At 39.0% G+C, this 16,057-nt stretch overlaps 1 protein-coding gene across 5 annotated transcripts in view; it reads right to left on the bottom strand.

Annotated features, from left to right (window-relative positions):
* Positions 1 to 16,057, bottom strand: part of ROBO1 (roundabout guidance receptor 1) — a 1,172,418-nt gene that overhangs the window by 1,015,658 nt on the left and 140,703 nt on the right. Inside the window, exon 1 of one of the 5 annotated variants that reach the window (XM_029577786.1) lies at positions 6,521 to 6,562. The exons of the other annotated variants lie outside the window; for them this stretch is intronic. The gene's annotated coding sequence lies outside the window, so the exon portion shown is untranslated. Of the gene's footprint in view, positions 1 to 6,520; positions 6,563 to 16,057 lie in introns of those variants that run through there. 5 annotated transcript variants of the gene reach the window in all.

Here is a 16,057-nt window from a genome sequence, read left to right as displayed (position 1 = left end):
CTTCCCAGTTCCCTCCCAGTCTGCTCCAATTAATGAGCAGACTGGGAGGGAACTTCCCTACCCACCTACCTAACCTTCCTCCCTTTTCCCCTCTCCACCCCTAAATCTAGTCTAGCTAGCCCCAATGCTTTTATTTACTAATTACTGCTCCTCGAGAGCAGACGAAAACTCCGTGTGCCGGCCGGCTGCCGGCACGTGCTTCTCCGGGACAGCGGCTAATGGCGCTGCAAGGCCAAGCCGGTTCTAAAATGCGTGCGGTATGTGCAAGGCCCGGCCATGCACATAACCCTTGGCCCTATTAACCTCAAGGCAGAGTACAACAATTATAATGCAGTTTTCAAAGTATATAAAAAGTAAAAATATTTGGGCCATCATCATTAAATAATATTTTATGTTTGTGAATACTGATATCAAATTCATGTTTTGTCAGATTCTTCCACAGATAAATGTCAGCAACATTATAAATAAAATATCTGGTATCTTATTTCAATGCAAGCTTAAACTCAGAAATTCAAAAGGAAAACCCTAAGGTAGAATATTACTGTAGAAATCGAGTTGCAGCACATTCTGGATTGTTTGCTGAATATGTGAATACATTGTCAAAGGCTCTGTGGTCATTCAAGAAGGCTCTTTAATCCTGCAACCTGTGAGCTAAAAAGCTTTCTGGCTTTCAAATGCCAGTTCAAAATGCAACCTGCATACAGATTGCTTTGTGGAAATCAGTGACAAAACTTTCAAGGCTTCTATTACTGATTGTGAATATGCATATTTTCACCTCGTTTTCAATCTGCTTGGACAAATATAGACATAAAGCTCTGCACTGGCATTAATTAATCTATGGTGGAGGAGTTCAAAGACTGTACCCATTCTAAAGACACAATAGTAAATGCAGTATTGACAATTACCATTCGCAGGTCTAAAGGGGCCTAGGATTCATTATGCCTCACCACAGCCACCCACGGAGACTAACACAAAGAGGTTCTGTGATGTGCAATCATTATCGATGCTAGAGCATCATAATATACTACGACTGAGAAGGAAGATTCTAGCCAATGTATTTTCACCAAAACAATTTCTTGGTTCCCAGTTTTATTTTTGCAGATTTTAAATTTTTATATTATGTCTTTGAGGTTTCTTTTATTTTAGTTAGATTTTTAACAGCATGGGCTGTGTCTAGCTCAGTAATCTTTTTGTTGGCTGAGTTAGGTTTTCCTTCTCTTTTATTTTTCCAGGCCATTCGGATTCAGAACTGGCCCCATGAGCCTTCATTTGTAAATATCAGGGATATTTACCCCTATTTTATTTTCTCCCCCCTCAATTATTTTAAGCTCGACATCTCAGTAACAGTCCTCAGGAGGTGCTGTCCCCTAAGAGAGTGGAAATGTCATCCTCTGAGTCTGAAAACCAGCTGTTGGTATGGAGCAATGTCCGAACCTTCATTGGCTATGAATGGTCTCTGTTATCTTGTCATCTGTCTCCTCCACCAATTTCAAACATTCATTTGCTAAACAATTACTTCACTTGGCAAAAGGGCAATAATCAAATGCTCAATATAGGAGGTCGACAAGAAGAATGTGAAAGCATATATAAAAAATAGAGACCCAGGTGGTCTTTCAGGCCTACGACGGTAACTTTTAAATCGGCACGCAGGTGCACATGTGCGTGCATTTGTCAGCCCGCACACAGGGACGTGGCTCTTTTATAACATACCCGCGTACATGCATGCATGTTATAAAATAGCCTGGCTGCATGCAGGTCCTCCCCCTCCCCCCCCCCCAGTTTGATAGCCTTTAAACCTCTCCGAAATAGCTTTTTTTTTTTTTTTTTTTTTACTTAACACACCATCCTTAGCAAAAGTAAAGTTACACGGCCTCAGTATGCGCCGGGTCACATAAGCTTTTACCTTGCAAATGTTTTGTTTGTCCTGAAGCGCCCATGCCCCGCCCAGACCATACCTCCCCCTCCCCCTTTCTGAGAAGTTCAGAGACTTTTTTAATGCTGATTTCATAAGAATCAAGTTTTTGTTGTTAGTTGATTCACCTGGCAAATAGAACTCTGTCAAACATTGCTTTAAAGTGTATTAACTTTCAACCAATCTGCTTAAACGAGATCCATGGTATGGATACTGGACAGGGAATTTTCTCAAGCTGAACTGCCATCTACTTATAAAGCCATGGGTGGTAGCAGGCTGCTGTCTCCTATAGAATTGACTATGGTCTTCTTTAAGCGGATAGTAGAAGAAACCATTATCTAGCAGCACTACCAAAAAGACTATACTGGACTAGAACTTTATTTCTTAATCATCTCTCGTCTATTCCAGTGGGTGAGCTTCCAGTTCATGGAAAGTGCATCAATTTCAGTGATCTTAAAGCATATCCAGGGAAGGTGATATTTAGTGGTGGGTGAATAGCATTGAAATCACAGCCCAAAATAATTTGTAAACTTAAAGTTTAGGTTTATTTTTCCTCACAAAATATGTTTGTTTCTGGTAGGAAAATGGAATAGAAGTTATCTAGGCAGCATTGAACCACAACATTCTAACTTTATGAAAGAAAGAGTCAGGTATAAGAAAGATTTTAGTTTTATGGCAACAATTTTTAGGGAAATATCTAGGAAAAACTTCACATATTAGAGAGTGCAAATAATAATGAAAAAGCAGTCTTCTGCTAAATAACCTTTGACTAGAATCAGAAATTTGATTACCGATAACAAGGCTAATCCAAATTGTAAAAAGATGCATTGTTGAATGCAATTATTTCTAATTTAAAGGTCCACTGGGCATACTAAACATATAAAGAAAGCCATTTGCCTGACTGCATGGTTGTTGAGCATTTGTTCATACACTATTCATGGGAATGTGTCGGCATCCACTGGATACCAATGAGGTTTCATGGGGAGTTTTCCTATTGGAGCTCAGAAGTGAGCAGATGACTATCACAGCATCGACATAAGGGGTACTCCTGGAGAGTTCATGATAGAGTGTAACATAGCTACTGGAAGAATGAGAAGGAAAAAAAAAACATGGAAAAATTATTAAATTTAATAAATGTACCTAGCACTGCAAAAAATAAATTCACCAGCTAGCATCAGAAGGTCATTAGCAATGATAAATAAATTAAATCCAAAACCTATTGAAAAATTAAAATAAAAAATAAAAGTAAATGCAAATCATATAACCTTCATGTAAAACAATGTGATACAACTATGTTCATTCTATACCTCAATCATCTTCCAAGAAACACTAAAAATAATAGTAACCTGACATATGAGTTTTGACTATAATATCTTTGTTAAGGGTAAATAATTTTAAAACAATGTATCTTTCATTCATAGGATCAATTTGGAAATTTTAGGCGTTCCAGAATACATCTTCTCCTGCTGACACACCTTGTGACATTATCCAAGTCACTCCCTCACTTTCTAAGGAAGCCAATAAGCACCATAGAGCAGATACTTGATCACTGGCAGAACTCAATAACTTCTTCATAAGCTGAAGTTTAGCAAACATTCAGAAAATAATTAGACATCTTAATGTTACTGACACTTATCTATAGCAATAAAACTTTACAACCACAACTGTGAAAATCAAATTTCATCATAGCTTAAAAATAAACTAAAGAAAACAATTATGAGTAAAATCCCATGAATGTGTAATCGTATTTTAAATAATTGGTTACATAACAGCACTTTGGTAATTAGAAAATTATTAAATTAATGGACTTATTTTCAGAAGAGTTTTCACTATCTGGTGTTGATTATATAAATTATTTGTTCATGTTATGGATTGGGACTGGATGTTGGTTTAAGTATGGGATTTGGTTTGCTGATCAACTCTGGACGGTAGAGAACCTATAAATAAACGACCAAAAGGTCTTGAATAATGATACGCTACAAGCGATATGCTACAAGCAGTCAAGTTTCTAGGGCTGGCAGCTTAGATATATCCTTAGCAACAAGGACAGGAAAAATTAGGCAGACTGGGTGGTTGCTTGGTGTTTTTCTGTCATCATCTATTATATGCTACTGTGTTACTTCTGTCCTAATTTATTCAATTTACAGCACAAGGATGGCAACAGAATATCTGTTTCATTAAAACACTAGGCCGAATATACTTTTTAGCATAGATTGATTGGATTGACTATTTTTTAAATACTTTTCTAAAACAGTAGCAATGTGTAATTGCATTAGGGTAGAGCTGATTATTGCTCATGTCATGCAGAGCCCAGGACCTCCTGGGGAAATGAATGATCAAAGAGAACCTTGGAAGGAGCCCTCTCATGGAATCCCAGTCCTTCCAGTAATGGCCCAAAGGTTGCACAGCTCCACTAGCTTTTCAGAAGAACGAAGAGGGTGGATGTGAAAATAAGGAGGAGGCTGATTAATCTGAACTTTCTAGCAAGTAAATTAATGGACATTCTTCTAAAACAGAGAATAGTGCAGTATCTGAAATCTAATGGATTACAAAATCATGGTTTTACCAGAGGTAGGTCTTGTCAAAAAAATCTGATCAATTTATTTGCGTGAGTGACCAGAGAACAGGAAAGTGAACTCGTTCAAGGCCATTAGGCTTCCTGTGGAGGTCTTCTGATTCTGACAGTAAAAGAACCCATCCTTTTACTGAATACTTGATTGCAGATGAAAGGTAAAGAAAAAAAAATACACTTAGAAATAATGCACAGCAATACAGAAATGAAATTCTAAAAAAAAAAATACACTTAGAAATAATGCACAGCAATACAGAAATGAAATTCTAAAAAAAAAAAAAAAAAGATATACACTCACTATTATATCTGGGAGTAGTGATCCTCCCTGGGCACGTCCACAATGGTACCTGCAAACTGGATACAGATTCATTCCCAGTAAGAAACTGGAACTCCTGCTGATATACTTCAGAAACTTCTGTGCTGATGCCTTCTTGTAAGCAGTACCCTCTGAGGGACTTCCTTCCTGCAAGGCAGTCTTCCCTCTAACGCCCCATAAAGAAAATCTTTATTTCCCCCAAATCATGAACAAATCCGTCTCAGACAAATGAGGCGTATGGGGCTTATTTCCCTCTTCTTTAAGACCTCTTTTCTCTGGTTCACCACAATATTTCAGAAGCCTACTCTTGGAACCCAAGACAAATTCTCTCTGATCTTAAAGACCCTTGGGTCCACCAGCCACCCTCAGGACAGGAGGTCGGAAGAAAAAAAATCTTTTTCTTGGAAAAAAACAAATGAAAGAAAGAATCCCAAGAGAAGTGGCTGATGAGTTTGATTAAACTACTGCGGAAAGATGGCTTCCACTGGGTAGTGTCAGACATACTACTAAAATCTTACTTCCTATGACCTCATTTACCAGTGTCCTTGGAGACAAAGAAGTCAATAGGACGGGGCACTTTGGTGACATCTTTACAAAGATAATTCTGTGGCAGCGGCACACAACCTTACTTGTGCTGTTTGCACTGCAGCTCCACAGACATTCCATGTTTAAATGATAATGAGTGTGTAGAATTCCTAAAGGCAATGCCAAGGTAGCATGTCATATTAAATGTAAAGAAACAGGGCAGCATGAGAAGTAACATCCTGAATTCAATAGCTGCCTATGGTACAGTATGGCACACTGGCCTGTTTTCATGCTGACAAGGCTACTTCGAAGCTGGATTGTTACAGTTATGGAAGCACTTCTTCGTAACAGGTGATTCAGAGTTCTCTTTGGGTAGAGGAAAAGCACATGGAGGAGAGAGACTAATGAGATCAGTGTTGGCCTTAACTTTGTTCAACTTATATACAAATTATCTACCAACTACTTCATCTCATGTATGTTGATCACATTCACTGTGCCATTCAAGCATCATATGTTTTCTCTCTGGATCAGACCACAAATGATGTGACAAAGCTGGCAGGTTATTATACAACATGGAGGCTCAGGCAGAGCTCCACAAACTGAATCCAGGGTCTGCCTTCTTTAAATGCTAGTGCCATAAAATAACATCTACATGGGTGACTGGCGACTTAAGAATGATCCCTGCCTGAAATACTTGGGAAGTACCTTTAGACAGAACCTTGACCTTATGGGAACACCAAAAGGAAACAACAGCCGTGCCTGCTGGATCAACATGGGGAGCTGCAGCCATTTCAGAACTCAGCTCTTGCCCTCTGGTATTCAAAAGCAGTGAACTTGTACTGTGCATCTGTCTGGCAAAGATCTGAATACACACATTTTGCTGACTCCCAGATGAACATAGCCACTTGGTCAAAACCAGTACCCTCTATCCTTCCCTGATTTCTTGTTCTTGAATTTGTTTTGTTTCATTCTGTTACTTCATGTGCATGAATCTATAATGTGCATAAAATTGTACTTGTGGCCATAAAATCTATTCTATGCATGCATTTTATACACATAAGAAACAAAACCAAATAAAACAAACAAAAAAAGAGAATGAAATGAAACATAGCCAGAATAAAATGATTCCCATATCTACCCCTAGTAAACATATCCATCAATTGATTATAATCCATTTATGCTGCACCTTATTTACCTCTCAGCAATGACTTCTTTAACCTGATGTAGGGCCTGCTTTTCATCGCAATGGTGCTTATGGATCACCCTCCTTGATCAGGATCCGTGATCATGAAATGAGAATAATGGAAATCACAAAATAAGGCTCCTTGGGTCAAACCCCACTCATCAACTTGCTGACTTTAAACCAACACATCAGAAAAGGGGCCACTGCTCAGCCAGCCTCCATTGCTGGGGCCTTAAAGCTGACCCAGTTTGGCCTTGCAGAGATTGTAGGTTGCCCACTAGAGACCAGCGTCTCCTCTACAAACTAAATAACTGAATTCAGCTCATGAGGAAGCCAAATTGCAAATTGCAAATTTTGTGGATTTGCAATTACTAAATAAATTATAAATTTAGATTTTTCACAATATTGTACTTTAGAACAAGTTTTTTCCACAATATCAAGGGCTAACGCAACCAAAAGTGATCTTTATGAGGACACTGGACTTTGGGAATAATGGCGTTAATTGAGCTTGGTTAAATAAGATGCATTACAGAATATCATGCAGTTTATCATGTTATATTGGTTAAAAACTTATGTTTCTGCTCTTGATGTGTGATTTCAGTATAGCTTGTGGAGATGTATGACTAATTCCGTCTTATTCAGGTATGACAGATTGTTTTGATTTTCCTCATCTCTCTAGTGAGATCTGGGGGAAAGCCGAGCAGATTCAAATTGGATTTACATAGTCACAGAGACCTCTGCACTAGGCCTGCCTGTGGAGTATCCTGCAAATTGTCAAATCCCAGAGGAAATCTGCTCCAGACTTGCCGATTTGTGGAAATCTGTGTGAGTTTTATAAAAGAAAAAAGGTTTTAAATTGATTTAGCATAAACCTGTAGAAAATAGAGCTGAGAAGAAGGAAAATTTTATGTGCATGAAAATCTAAGATAATTAACACATAGTTCTATTGTTCCTGTTATTTTATTCTTATCAATCCGCAGCTGAGACAAATTTCCATTTCTCATGGGAGTTCCGAATTTACCTAATAAAGAAATGTTGAATTTTGTACTGCATATCTAAAGTTCCTAGCAGTAACAAGAGGCAACTATGACCTTCCTTTGGTACTACCTCTCCTTTTCCACAAAAGATTAACATTGTTCTCTGCTTCAATGGCAGGGGAAATTGGGAATGGGATTCAACCAATGAGGGCCTCGACTTTTACAAGTCTAGGGAAACAAATAAACATGGGGGCAACTTCCTCGTGCGGTGGTTACTACCTTTAACCAATAAGCCTGATACTTTTGATGCAACTTCAACATTTGCTCTGTACGTCAACAGCAGGGGGTAACAGGGAAATGGATTTCAGACAATAACTAATAAGGGTCCTGACTTTTACGGTTTGGGAAACTGATAAGCATGGGGGTAACCTGCATGGTCTGGCAGATTCTACCATAAGCTTGCTGGGCAGACTGGATGGACCATTTAGTCCTTTTCTTCTGTAATTTCTATGTTTCAATAGTAACATAGTGAATGATGGCAGATAAAGACCAAAATGGTCCATCCAGTCTGCCCAGCATGATTTCTTTTTAAGTTTTTTAAATTATTTCTTTTTTTTTTTTTAAGGGTAGCAGCAACTGCTATTCAATGAAGGCTACCCGCATGCCTTCTGTTAAAGTTAGTAGCAACTGCCACTATTCCATGCAGACTACCCCTAAACATAAATTTGAATTTTAGGTGTAACAGTAAACTTACCCCATTTTTTAATTTTTGGCCAGCAGGGAACCACTGTGTTCAGCCCATTCCCTTAGGAATTCTATTATCATTCTCATCTTCGCCACCTCTTCCAGGAGGGCATTCCAAATATTTCTTGACTGTTTTTGAGTCTACCCCCTTGGCATTTGATATCATGACCTCTAGTTTTGTAGCTTCCTTTCCATTGGAAAAGATTTGATTTTTGTGCATTGTTAATTCCTTTCAGGCATTTGAAGGTCTATATCATATTTCCTCTGTCTCTTCTCTCTTCCAGAATATACAGTCCTTCTGTCTCATCTCATATGGCTTTCCATTCAGACCCCACACCATTTTAGTCACCTTTTTCTGAACTACTTCCATTTGGTCCTTTTCCTTTTTGAGATGAGGTCTCCAGAACCAAATCTAGTATTCTGGGATCGCCTTAATGAGGCATTATCACCTTCTTTGTCTCGCTGGTTATGCCTCTTTGAATGCAGCCCAGCATCCCTCTAGCCTTAGCCATCACCTTGTCACACTGCTTCACCACTTTCTAATCATCAGACACAATTACCCCAAGGTCTTTCTCCCAGTCATGCCTACAAGTCTTTCACCCCTAATATATACAACTGCTTCAGATTGCCGTACTCCAAATGCATGATTCTGCAATTTTTGGCACTGAATCCGAACTGTTAAACCTTTGACCTCTAGTTTTTCTAAGTCATTCCTCATTCTTGGCATTGAATCCCAACTGGAAATCACACAAAAATACAAGAGTCAAATTGCAGAATGCATAAAGGTAAACCACAAAAATCCAGCATTCAAAGCGCAATTGAGATTTCTTATACAACACTGCCAATGGCATTCATACAATTGGGAAAGATTTGTAAGGGACTTTCATAACACCAGCTCTGGTAGAAATGCTCTCATCTTTCTGACAGGTCATGTATAATCATTGGTCCTCTCTCTTCTTAAATTCAAATTTAAATATATTTGATATGCAAATAAAAAAGCAGCACTTTCCTTAATGTGCATTGCTTATGTTCAGCTTCATTAGAGTACCCATAAACAATTTTAGTAGAAACCCAACATAACTCTGTGTTCCGAGGCATGGCAGCTCTGCGTCAGGGGTTCACCAATGCCATGATGTATCTTATGTATTGTATTAATGCGTGACATTGTGGCATTGGTGAATTCCTGACACAGAGCTGCCATGCCCAGATATATAATGTAATGTTGGGTTCCTACTAAATTTGGATATGGGCTCTCTAATGAAGCTGGACATAAGCAACACCTATTAAGGAAATTGCTGCTCTTTTATTTGCAAAACAAAAAAATTTAAATTTGAATTTAAAAAGAGAAAGGACCAATGATTATACATGATCCATCAGAAAGGTGAGAGCATTTCCACCAGAGTGGGTGTTATGAAGGTCCCTTATGAATCTTTCCCAATTGTTTGAATGCCATTGATATTGAATCACAACTACAAAACCTTTGCCACTTCTCCAGGTTTTCTAGGTTACTTCTCATTCTTTCCATTCCTTCAGGTATATCCAGAGACCAGGGAGAGGTAACAGATGCGCTCACAGGTGAATAGCCAGCAACTAGGGTTGTATCTTTGGCAACATCAGAGCAGGATGATCCAGAGGAGCGTGGTGGGCCTAGAATCAAATCTGCATGCTCGAGTCTAACTATTGCTTATATCTGCCATGTCTTTACCTCTTTGCTGGAAGGAGCCTTCAGATCTCAACACCTTCACCATTCTGTAGCTTCCAGGCCCACCTCTGCTTAGCAAGATCTTCTTTGCTATTGCAGAGGAACTCAGGAGAAGGTGTTTCCAACAGGCAGCCTGCTGCACACAGCAAGACTGTTGCCCCCTTCCCTAGTGACTGAGATATCTGACCTTATGAACACTGCATGGCTTTCTCCACCAGGCCCCTGTGGATCATCCCGCTCCAATGTTGCCAAAGATTCAACCCTGGTGGCAAGAAAATTCACTTGTGAGCTCATCAGGTACCTCTCCCTAGTTTACCTCCCCTCCAATTGGGCTCAAAAACTCCACTATGACAAGAATAACAAACGTATGTAGAAATCAATATAACTAAACTAACACTATTAATATCAATGTCAATGATCCAGCCCAGTCAAATACAAACCAAACTCTGGCCCTGCAAGAAAAGGTGGGGCAAACAGGCCCAGTCCAGTCTGATCATGGAGAGGAAACTAAAGGGAAGAAGAGCTTGTTCTCCCTTTCTAAAAAGGTTGCTGCATCTCTGCCCCCGTCACCAGAAATGTGTCTAACCAAAGCTACCACATGCCTTTGCCTGCCTTCCCCATACATAAAATGTATCCTTGTCTCCTTCCTCCCCCAGTTCTACAACCTTGTTTTTTGTAACTTTTGCTTCCTTCGCACTTGTTAAAAGAACAGTTTTTGCACCCCCTGTTATATGTAAACCGGCATGATATGATCTTATCATGAATGCCGGTATAGAAAAACCTTAAATAAATAAATAAATAAATAAATAAAATATTTCATCAAGATGGACCTGTGAGGCACTAGAAGTGCTGGTCCTAGCGTTACATCACTGGCACCATTCCAGCTCATGAAAGGAGGGGGACGTGGGGCCAAAGAGGGGAGACAGTCACATTGCACTAGGTAAATCCAAGGTGGCGCTAGCCAGGTATCGACATCTTTTGCAGGCAGAGTCCATGCAGTGCAGCACATCGGCCACCCATATGTGGCAGTGAAAGCTGGTACTAATTACAAAAAGTACTTATTCGGTGCACACAAAAATTACTCCAGCAATATGTGCTCTGCCTTTTTCCTGCTCATTCAAAATGAAATATGGAAGATGAGCACTAACTTTATTTAAATATCTGCTAAGAAATTTTAAAAGGTCATATTTTATTGAAAGAATTCCTAGCAACATTTAACTGGTCTTTGTATTTCATTATTTAAACCATTTTTCTTTAGAAATTATAGTCACATGCATTAGCCTGACTTGCTTTGTGGACATAGTTTGTTGGAATTGTGTGAAAAAGGGAATAAAATGTACATATTTTCAACCCGGATTCATTTCATTTGTTTTAGTCTGCATCAATCTTCTTTACTCTGGACTTACGTACAAAGGTACAAAGGTACGTAAGTCCAGAGCAGGGCAGGGTCTGCGTATCAGTGCTTATGAAGAGAATATTGGAAAAAAGAGCATGGCTTGTGTCACTGCAATTTTTCAGCAGCTTATGTACCTCAGGGACATTGTTTGCATATTTTATGCAACTATTTTTCTCTGCTACCCAGGATAAAACATAATTGGTCATCTCAACAATTCCGATTCTATAGAATCTAAGTATAGAAGAATTTTTACAAAGAAATGCTCTGGATCACATTCATTTATCAATATCCTTTGCAAATTTATATCTACTAATATTTTTTTTTTTATTATTAGTTATTACAAAATGAAATCATTTTGACTTCTTACTGGGTCTCCCCCCAAATAGAAAAATGACCACGTTTAAAAAATTGGAAATAGAAATAAAATGATATAGGCTTAAAGAAAAGTTCAGATTCATAGTAAATACATTCTAAAAATATCTAATGTGAAATAAAACAATAGAATATGAAACAGGCAATATAATGGCAAATAAGGACTGGGAAGCTGATAAAATCTGCCCTTTTTTCTCTCTTTTGCATGCCATAGAGCACAATTAATCTCTGGCTTTCCTGAACAGGTTGTTTCAGATCTGATCAATCTACCGGCAATCAAAGGGCTCTCCAGGGTTCTATCAGGCCCAGGGACTCCTGGGAGTGAACAGGGAGGAGCTTCCATTTTTAAAAGATATGAAAACTTCAACAAGATTTTTTGCTTTCTTTTGTGTCATTTCCGAGACTTTTACTCATGCTAAATTGTTTCAGCGTACACTACCCACAAAACTTGCCAAAGGACACGTTTTGTAAATAATTGCGCAACTTGTAAAAAAGATACACATTTTGTAAAACTATAAAGCACACTAAAATGAAAGCAATGAAACAAAATGGTATACAATGGAAAATTAAAAGATATAAATGACATAAAAAATAATGTTTATTTTCCCATGTATATCCCTATTCCTAAATTCAGTCATGCTCATGCGGAAGAGAAGAAGGTTTGCAATGAGACTTCAGTTTAGGGTCCCAGTCCAGGACAGGAAAAATGACTCACTGATTCACTGGACACTGCAGGACTGAAAAAGCCCTGCGACTCATGGCTCACTAGTCGAGAGGTTCGTACATTGGGTTCTCACCAGGTCACTAGCTTTCAGATTGTTCCAGCTCTGTTAACCAGGTGCTGGAATTGTGCTTTGTGTGCAGATAAAGATCTCCTCAGAATAACTGTATTACCTCGAGAATGATAATAATCAGATGAGAACCCTTCCCCCACGCTTGCTAGATTTCATCTTTGTGATGTGGTGAAACAGTTTGGTGTTATAGTGTTAGTAGACAGTGGCCCTGCCATCAAAGAAGTGGTTTTAATGTTCCTTCTTTGAGCATTGTAGTGCTAGAGGAAATAACTCATGGTTTAAATAAGCTATCAGTCTTTTGTCATGGTACAGTACTGTAGTATTCCTAGAGCTCTGTTAAAGAAATAGGTTGGCCTATTCTTTGACTCGTCCTTTCATTGGCGCTGGAAATAAATCTTATTAGGATAACACTTCTGATACATTTTTTCTATCTCGGATAAAAGCGTTTTGACTATCTGCTCCCTTTCTGCTTTGCTTTCTTCACCACGTCCTGGGGGGAAGCTAGGTCTTTTGTTGTTAAATGGATTAGGAGGCATGATGGAAGGCCTACGGGATAAAGCACAGGAAGCTGCAGGCCAGCACTGGGAAGGGGAATAAGGCAGGATGCTCCATCATTGGGGGAAAGCAGAACAGCCCTTATTTTCAAAGGCAAGCAAAACAAGTGATAATGTACACATTATTATTATTATTATTGCAGTGACTGGTGCTTTTTCTTAATATGTACACAGTCTTATTTAAAGGGGCAGGCACATGCACACATACTGACAAAGTTATACACTTAGTTGAAAATGTATGCAGCTCAGCCAACTGCTTTATCCTTTGATTTGCTCCTTTTTGAAAGCAGAACCCAGTGCATCCACTCTGTTACTCCATCCCAGCAATATGAGGAAAACGCTGTATCTGAGCGGGCACTGCATTGCAAGGTCTTTATAAGGACAGCTTTGTTCAATTATTCTTTGGCATATTTTCAAAAAAACTGAAGACAGGCAGATGTCATAAGGAGGAGTCTGCTAACTACAGGCCAGACCCCAGTGGTAGGTAAATCACAATTAAATCACTACAAAAGGAAAGTATTGTGGACTGACTTAAATCCAGCAGGTGCAGGATCCAAGGCTGCATGCTTTTAGCAAAGAAATATCATAAAAAATATATGTTCAACCTTTTAATTGGGTAACAAAAACATTAAATCGCTGGATGTGGAATTCTTAAATTTCAGGAAGGCTTTTGACACCTTTCCACATATAAATAAGCCGAGCAGCCTCTGGATGGGCTCTGAGGTAGTAAACAGAGTCAGAAACTGTGAGTCATGGGCACCAGAAGCTACTGGCAAGTGCCGTTCATGCCAAGGAACCAGTACTTATCAGTTGAATACCTGGGACATGTTCTGTTCGAGAATGTTATGAGCGATATTCCAAAAGGATTGGTAGAAAAGATTTTTTTAAAGTTGCAAATGATGCTAAGATCTGCAACAGGGTGAATATTCTAGATAGAATAGAAACAAATGATGAATGATCTTAGAAAAATACTTGTATGGTGGTCAAGAATTTGGCAAGAAGGAATTGGAAGAAAAATAAGTGTAAAGCCATGCACATTACCCACTGCCATTCATTCTGGCAGCCCAACATTATTTCTTAGTTGGTCAAGTGGGATCATTTACACAAGTGCTGCTAGACTGTGCTTCTACTTCTTTCCTTTTCGGCAACTAAAGACACTCTGTGCCTCTCCCATACCTTCTTGACGCCCGTTACCATTTTAGTGTCCTGAATCCCCTGCACCCACCACACTTTCCGTGCTCCAGGGTCTGACCCCCTTGAAGCCTTATATCATGACCCCTTGCTCTAGAACTTCCTTTCCTGACTAGCTTTTCATCTTCTGATGCCAATAAAATAGGCACCAGTTGTAACTGGACAACAAATGCAGTATAATACCCCAAAGGAACTTTAGAAAAAGATGCAAGATAGAAACAGTAACATTGTACAGTGATGCTGATTATGCAGTACAGCAACACTGTTACTTTTCCTTACATACATCATTCTAGACTCTCAGTCATGTTCTAGCACTTTGAGGGAAGGATTATTTTGTTTTTTTCCTTTTAGCCATTTCTTTCAAGCTCAGTTCCTAACAGCAATAAAGACTTCAGATGACTCAAAAGCACTACAGTTAAAGCCTTTCATCTCCACAAAAGTGCAATGGGCGTCACACCAGTTATCTGTTGAAATCCTGTCCAAGCCCGACTCTCCATCGTGAAAGCACTGTTCTGGTGTTCAAAGACCTGCCTCCACTGAGAAATGGCTAGAAGCAAAGGAAATTACTTTCATGCTATTCAAATACTTTTTTCCATGTTTAATGAAGATTAGGAATTGAAATTAAATACAATTCAAAAGACCCTCCTATATGCATGCTCTGGTTCAGATTTGTTACAGGTTTAAATAAAAACATATAAAAAGCAAATAAACTCTTTCAAAGATCGTTGAACATTATTTTTAGTTCCTGGTCTTGGCGATTCATTATATGGTGTTTGAGACTGGAATTAGTCTAATATTACAGTGGAAAAAGTTACACTCAAGTATTTCTGTTCTCCATGATGCCATCTTGCTTTCTAACTATAAAAATCCACCAATTCAGTAAGAAACCAGAAAGAATTTAACATTTTTATATTTTATAATTATGGGGTTGATTTTCAAAAGGATTTACATCTGGTTTTATGCACGTAAATGGCCTTTTGAAAAACAAAGGGGGCCTACAATCACAATAGTAAGGGAGGAGGAATAGCCTAGTGGTTAGAGCAGTGGGCTAGGTTCGAGTCCTGCTGTCACTCCTTGTGACCTTGGGCAAGTCACTTTACCCTCCATTGCCTCAGGTACAACATTTAGATTGTAAGCCCTCTGGGGATAGGAAAATACCTACAGTACCTGAATGTAAACTGATGTGATATGTCAAATCGAATGTCGGTATGTAAAAATAAAAAAATAGTATGGAGATAATTTTCAAAAGTATTTACAGGCTTAAAACTGGATTGTACACATTTAAATGCACTTTAAGAGATTAATTTTAAGACCCGCGTATGTGCACACATGTGCATGTGCTTGCCGGTTCACACACATGGACACGGCAATTTTATTACATACGCACGTTTATGTGTGTACACTTGCGACTGTTATAAAATTGACTATATGCACGTACTTTATTTTTATGCATGCAAATGCCGCCTCACTCACATAAGTGGGGGGAATTTTAGTAGATTCGCGTGCCAACACAATTATCCTTTTCCCCAGTTCATTCCCAGTTCTGCGCATGCCGGGAGATACGCCCATGGCCGAGCTGTTTTAAAAATGTGCTCAGCCTGGCCACGCGCATATCTCCTGGTTTTTGCATGCACCAGCATTTGAAAAGTCAGCCGTTAATATTTAGGATTATCTGTTTAAAATTTTGTGTTTTACTTAGGGCCAGATTTTTAATGGTTACGCATGCCGGGCCTATTTTTAAAAGGCCCAGTGACACTCGTATAGCCCCGGGACACATGTAAGTCCCAGGGCTTGCAAAAAAGGGGTGGGGAGAGGGCGG

This window comes from Rhinatrema bivittatum, chromosome 15 (assembly GCF_901001135.1).
Source record: "Rhinatrema bivittatum chromosome 15, aRhiBiv1.1, whole genome shotgun sequence".
Classification (NCBI taxonomy): domain Eukaryota; kingdom Metazoa; phylum Chordata; class Amphibia; order Gymnophiona; family Rhinatrematidae; genus Rhinatrema; species Rhinatrema bivittatum.
This window is presented reverse-complemented; position numbering and strand designations above follow the sequence as displayed.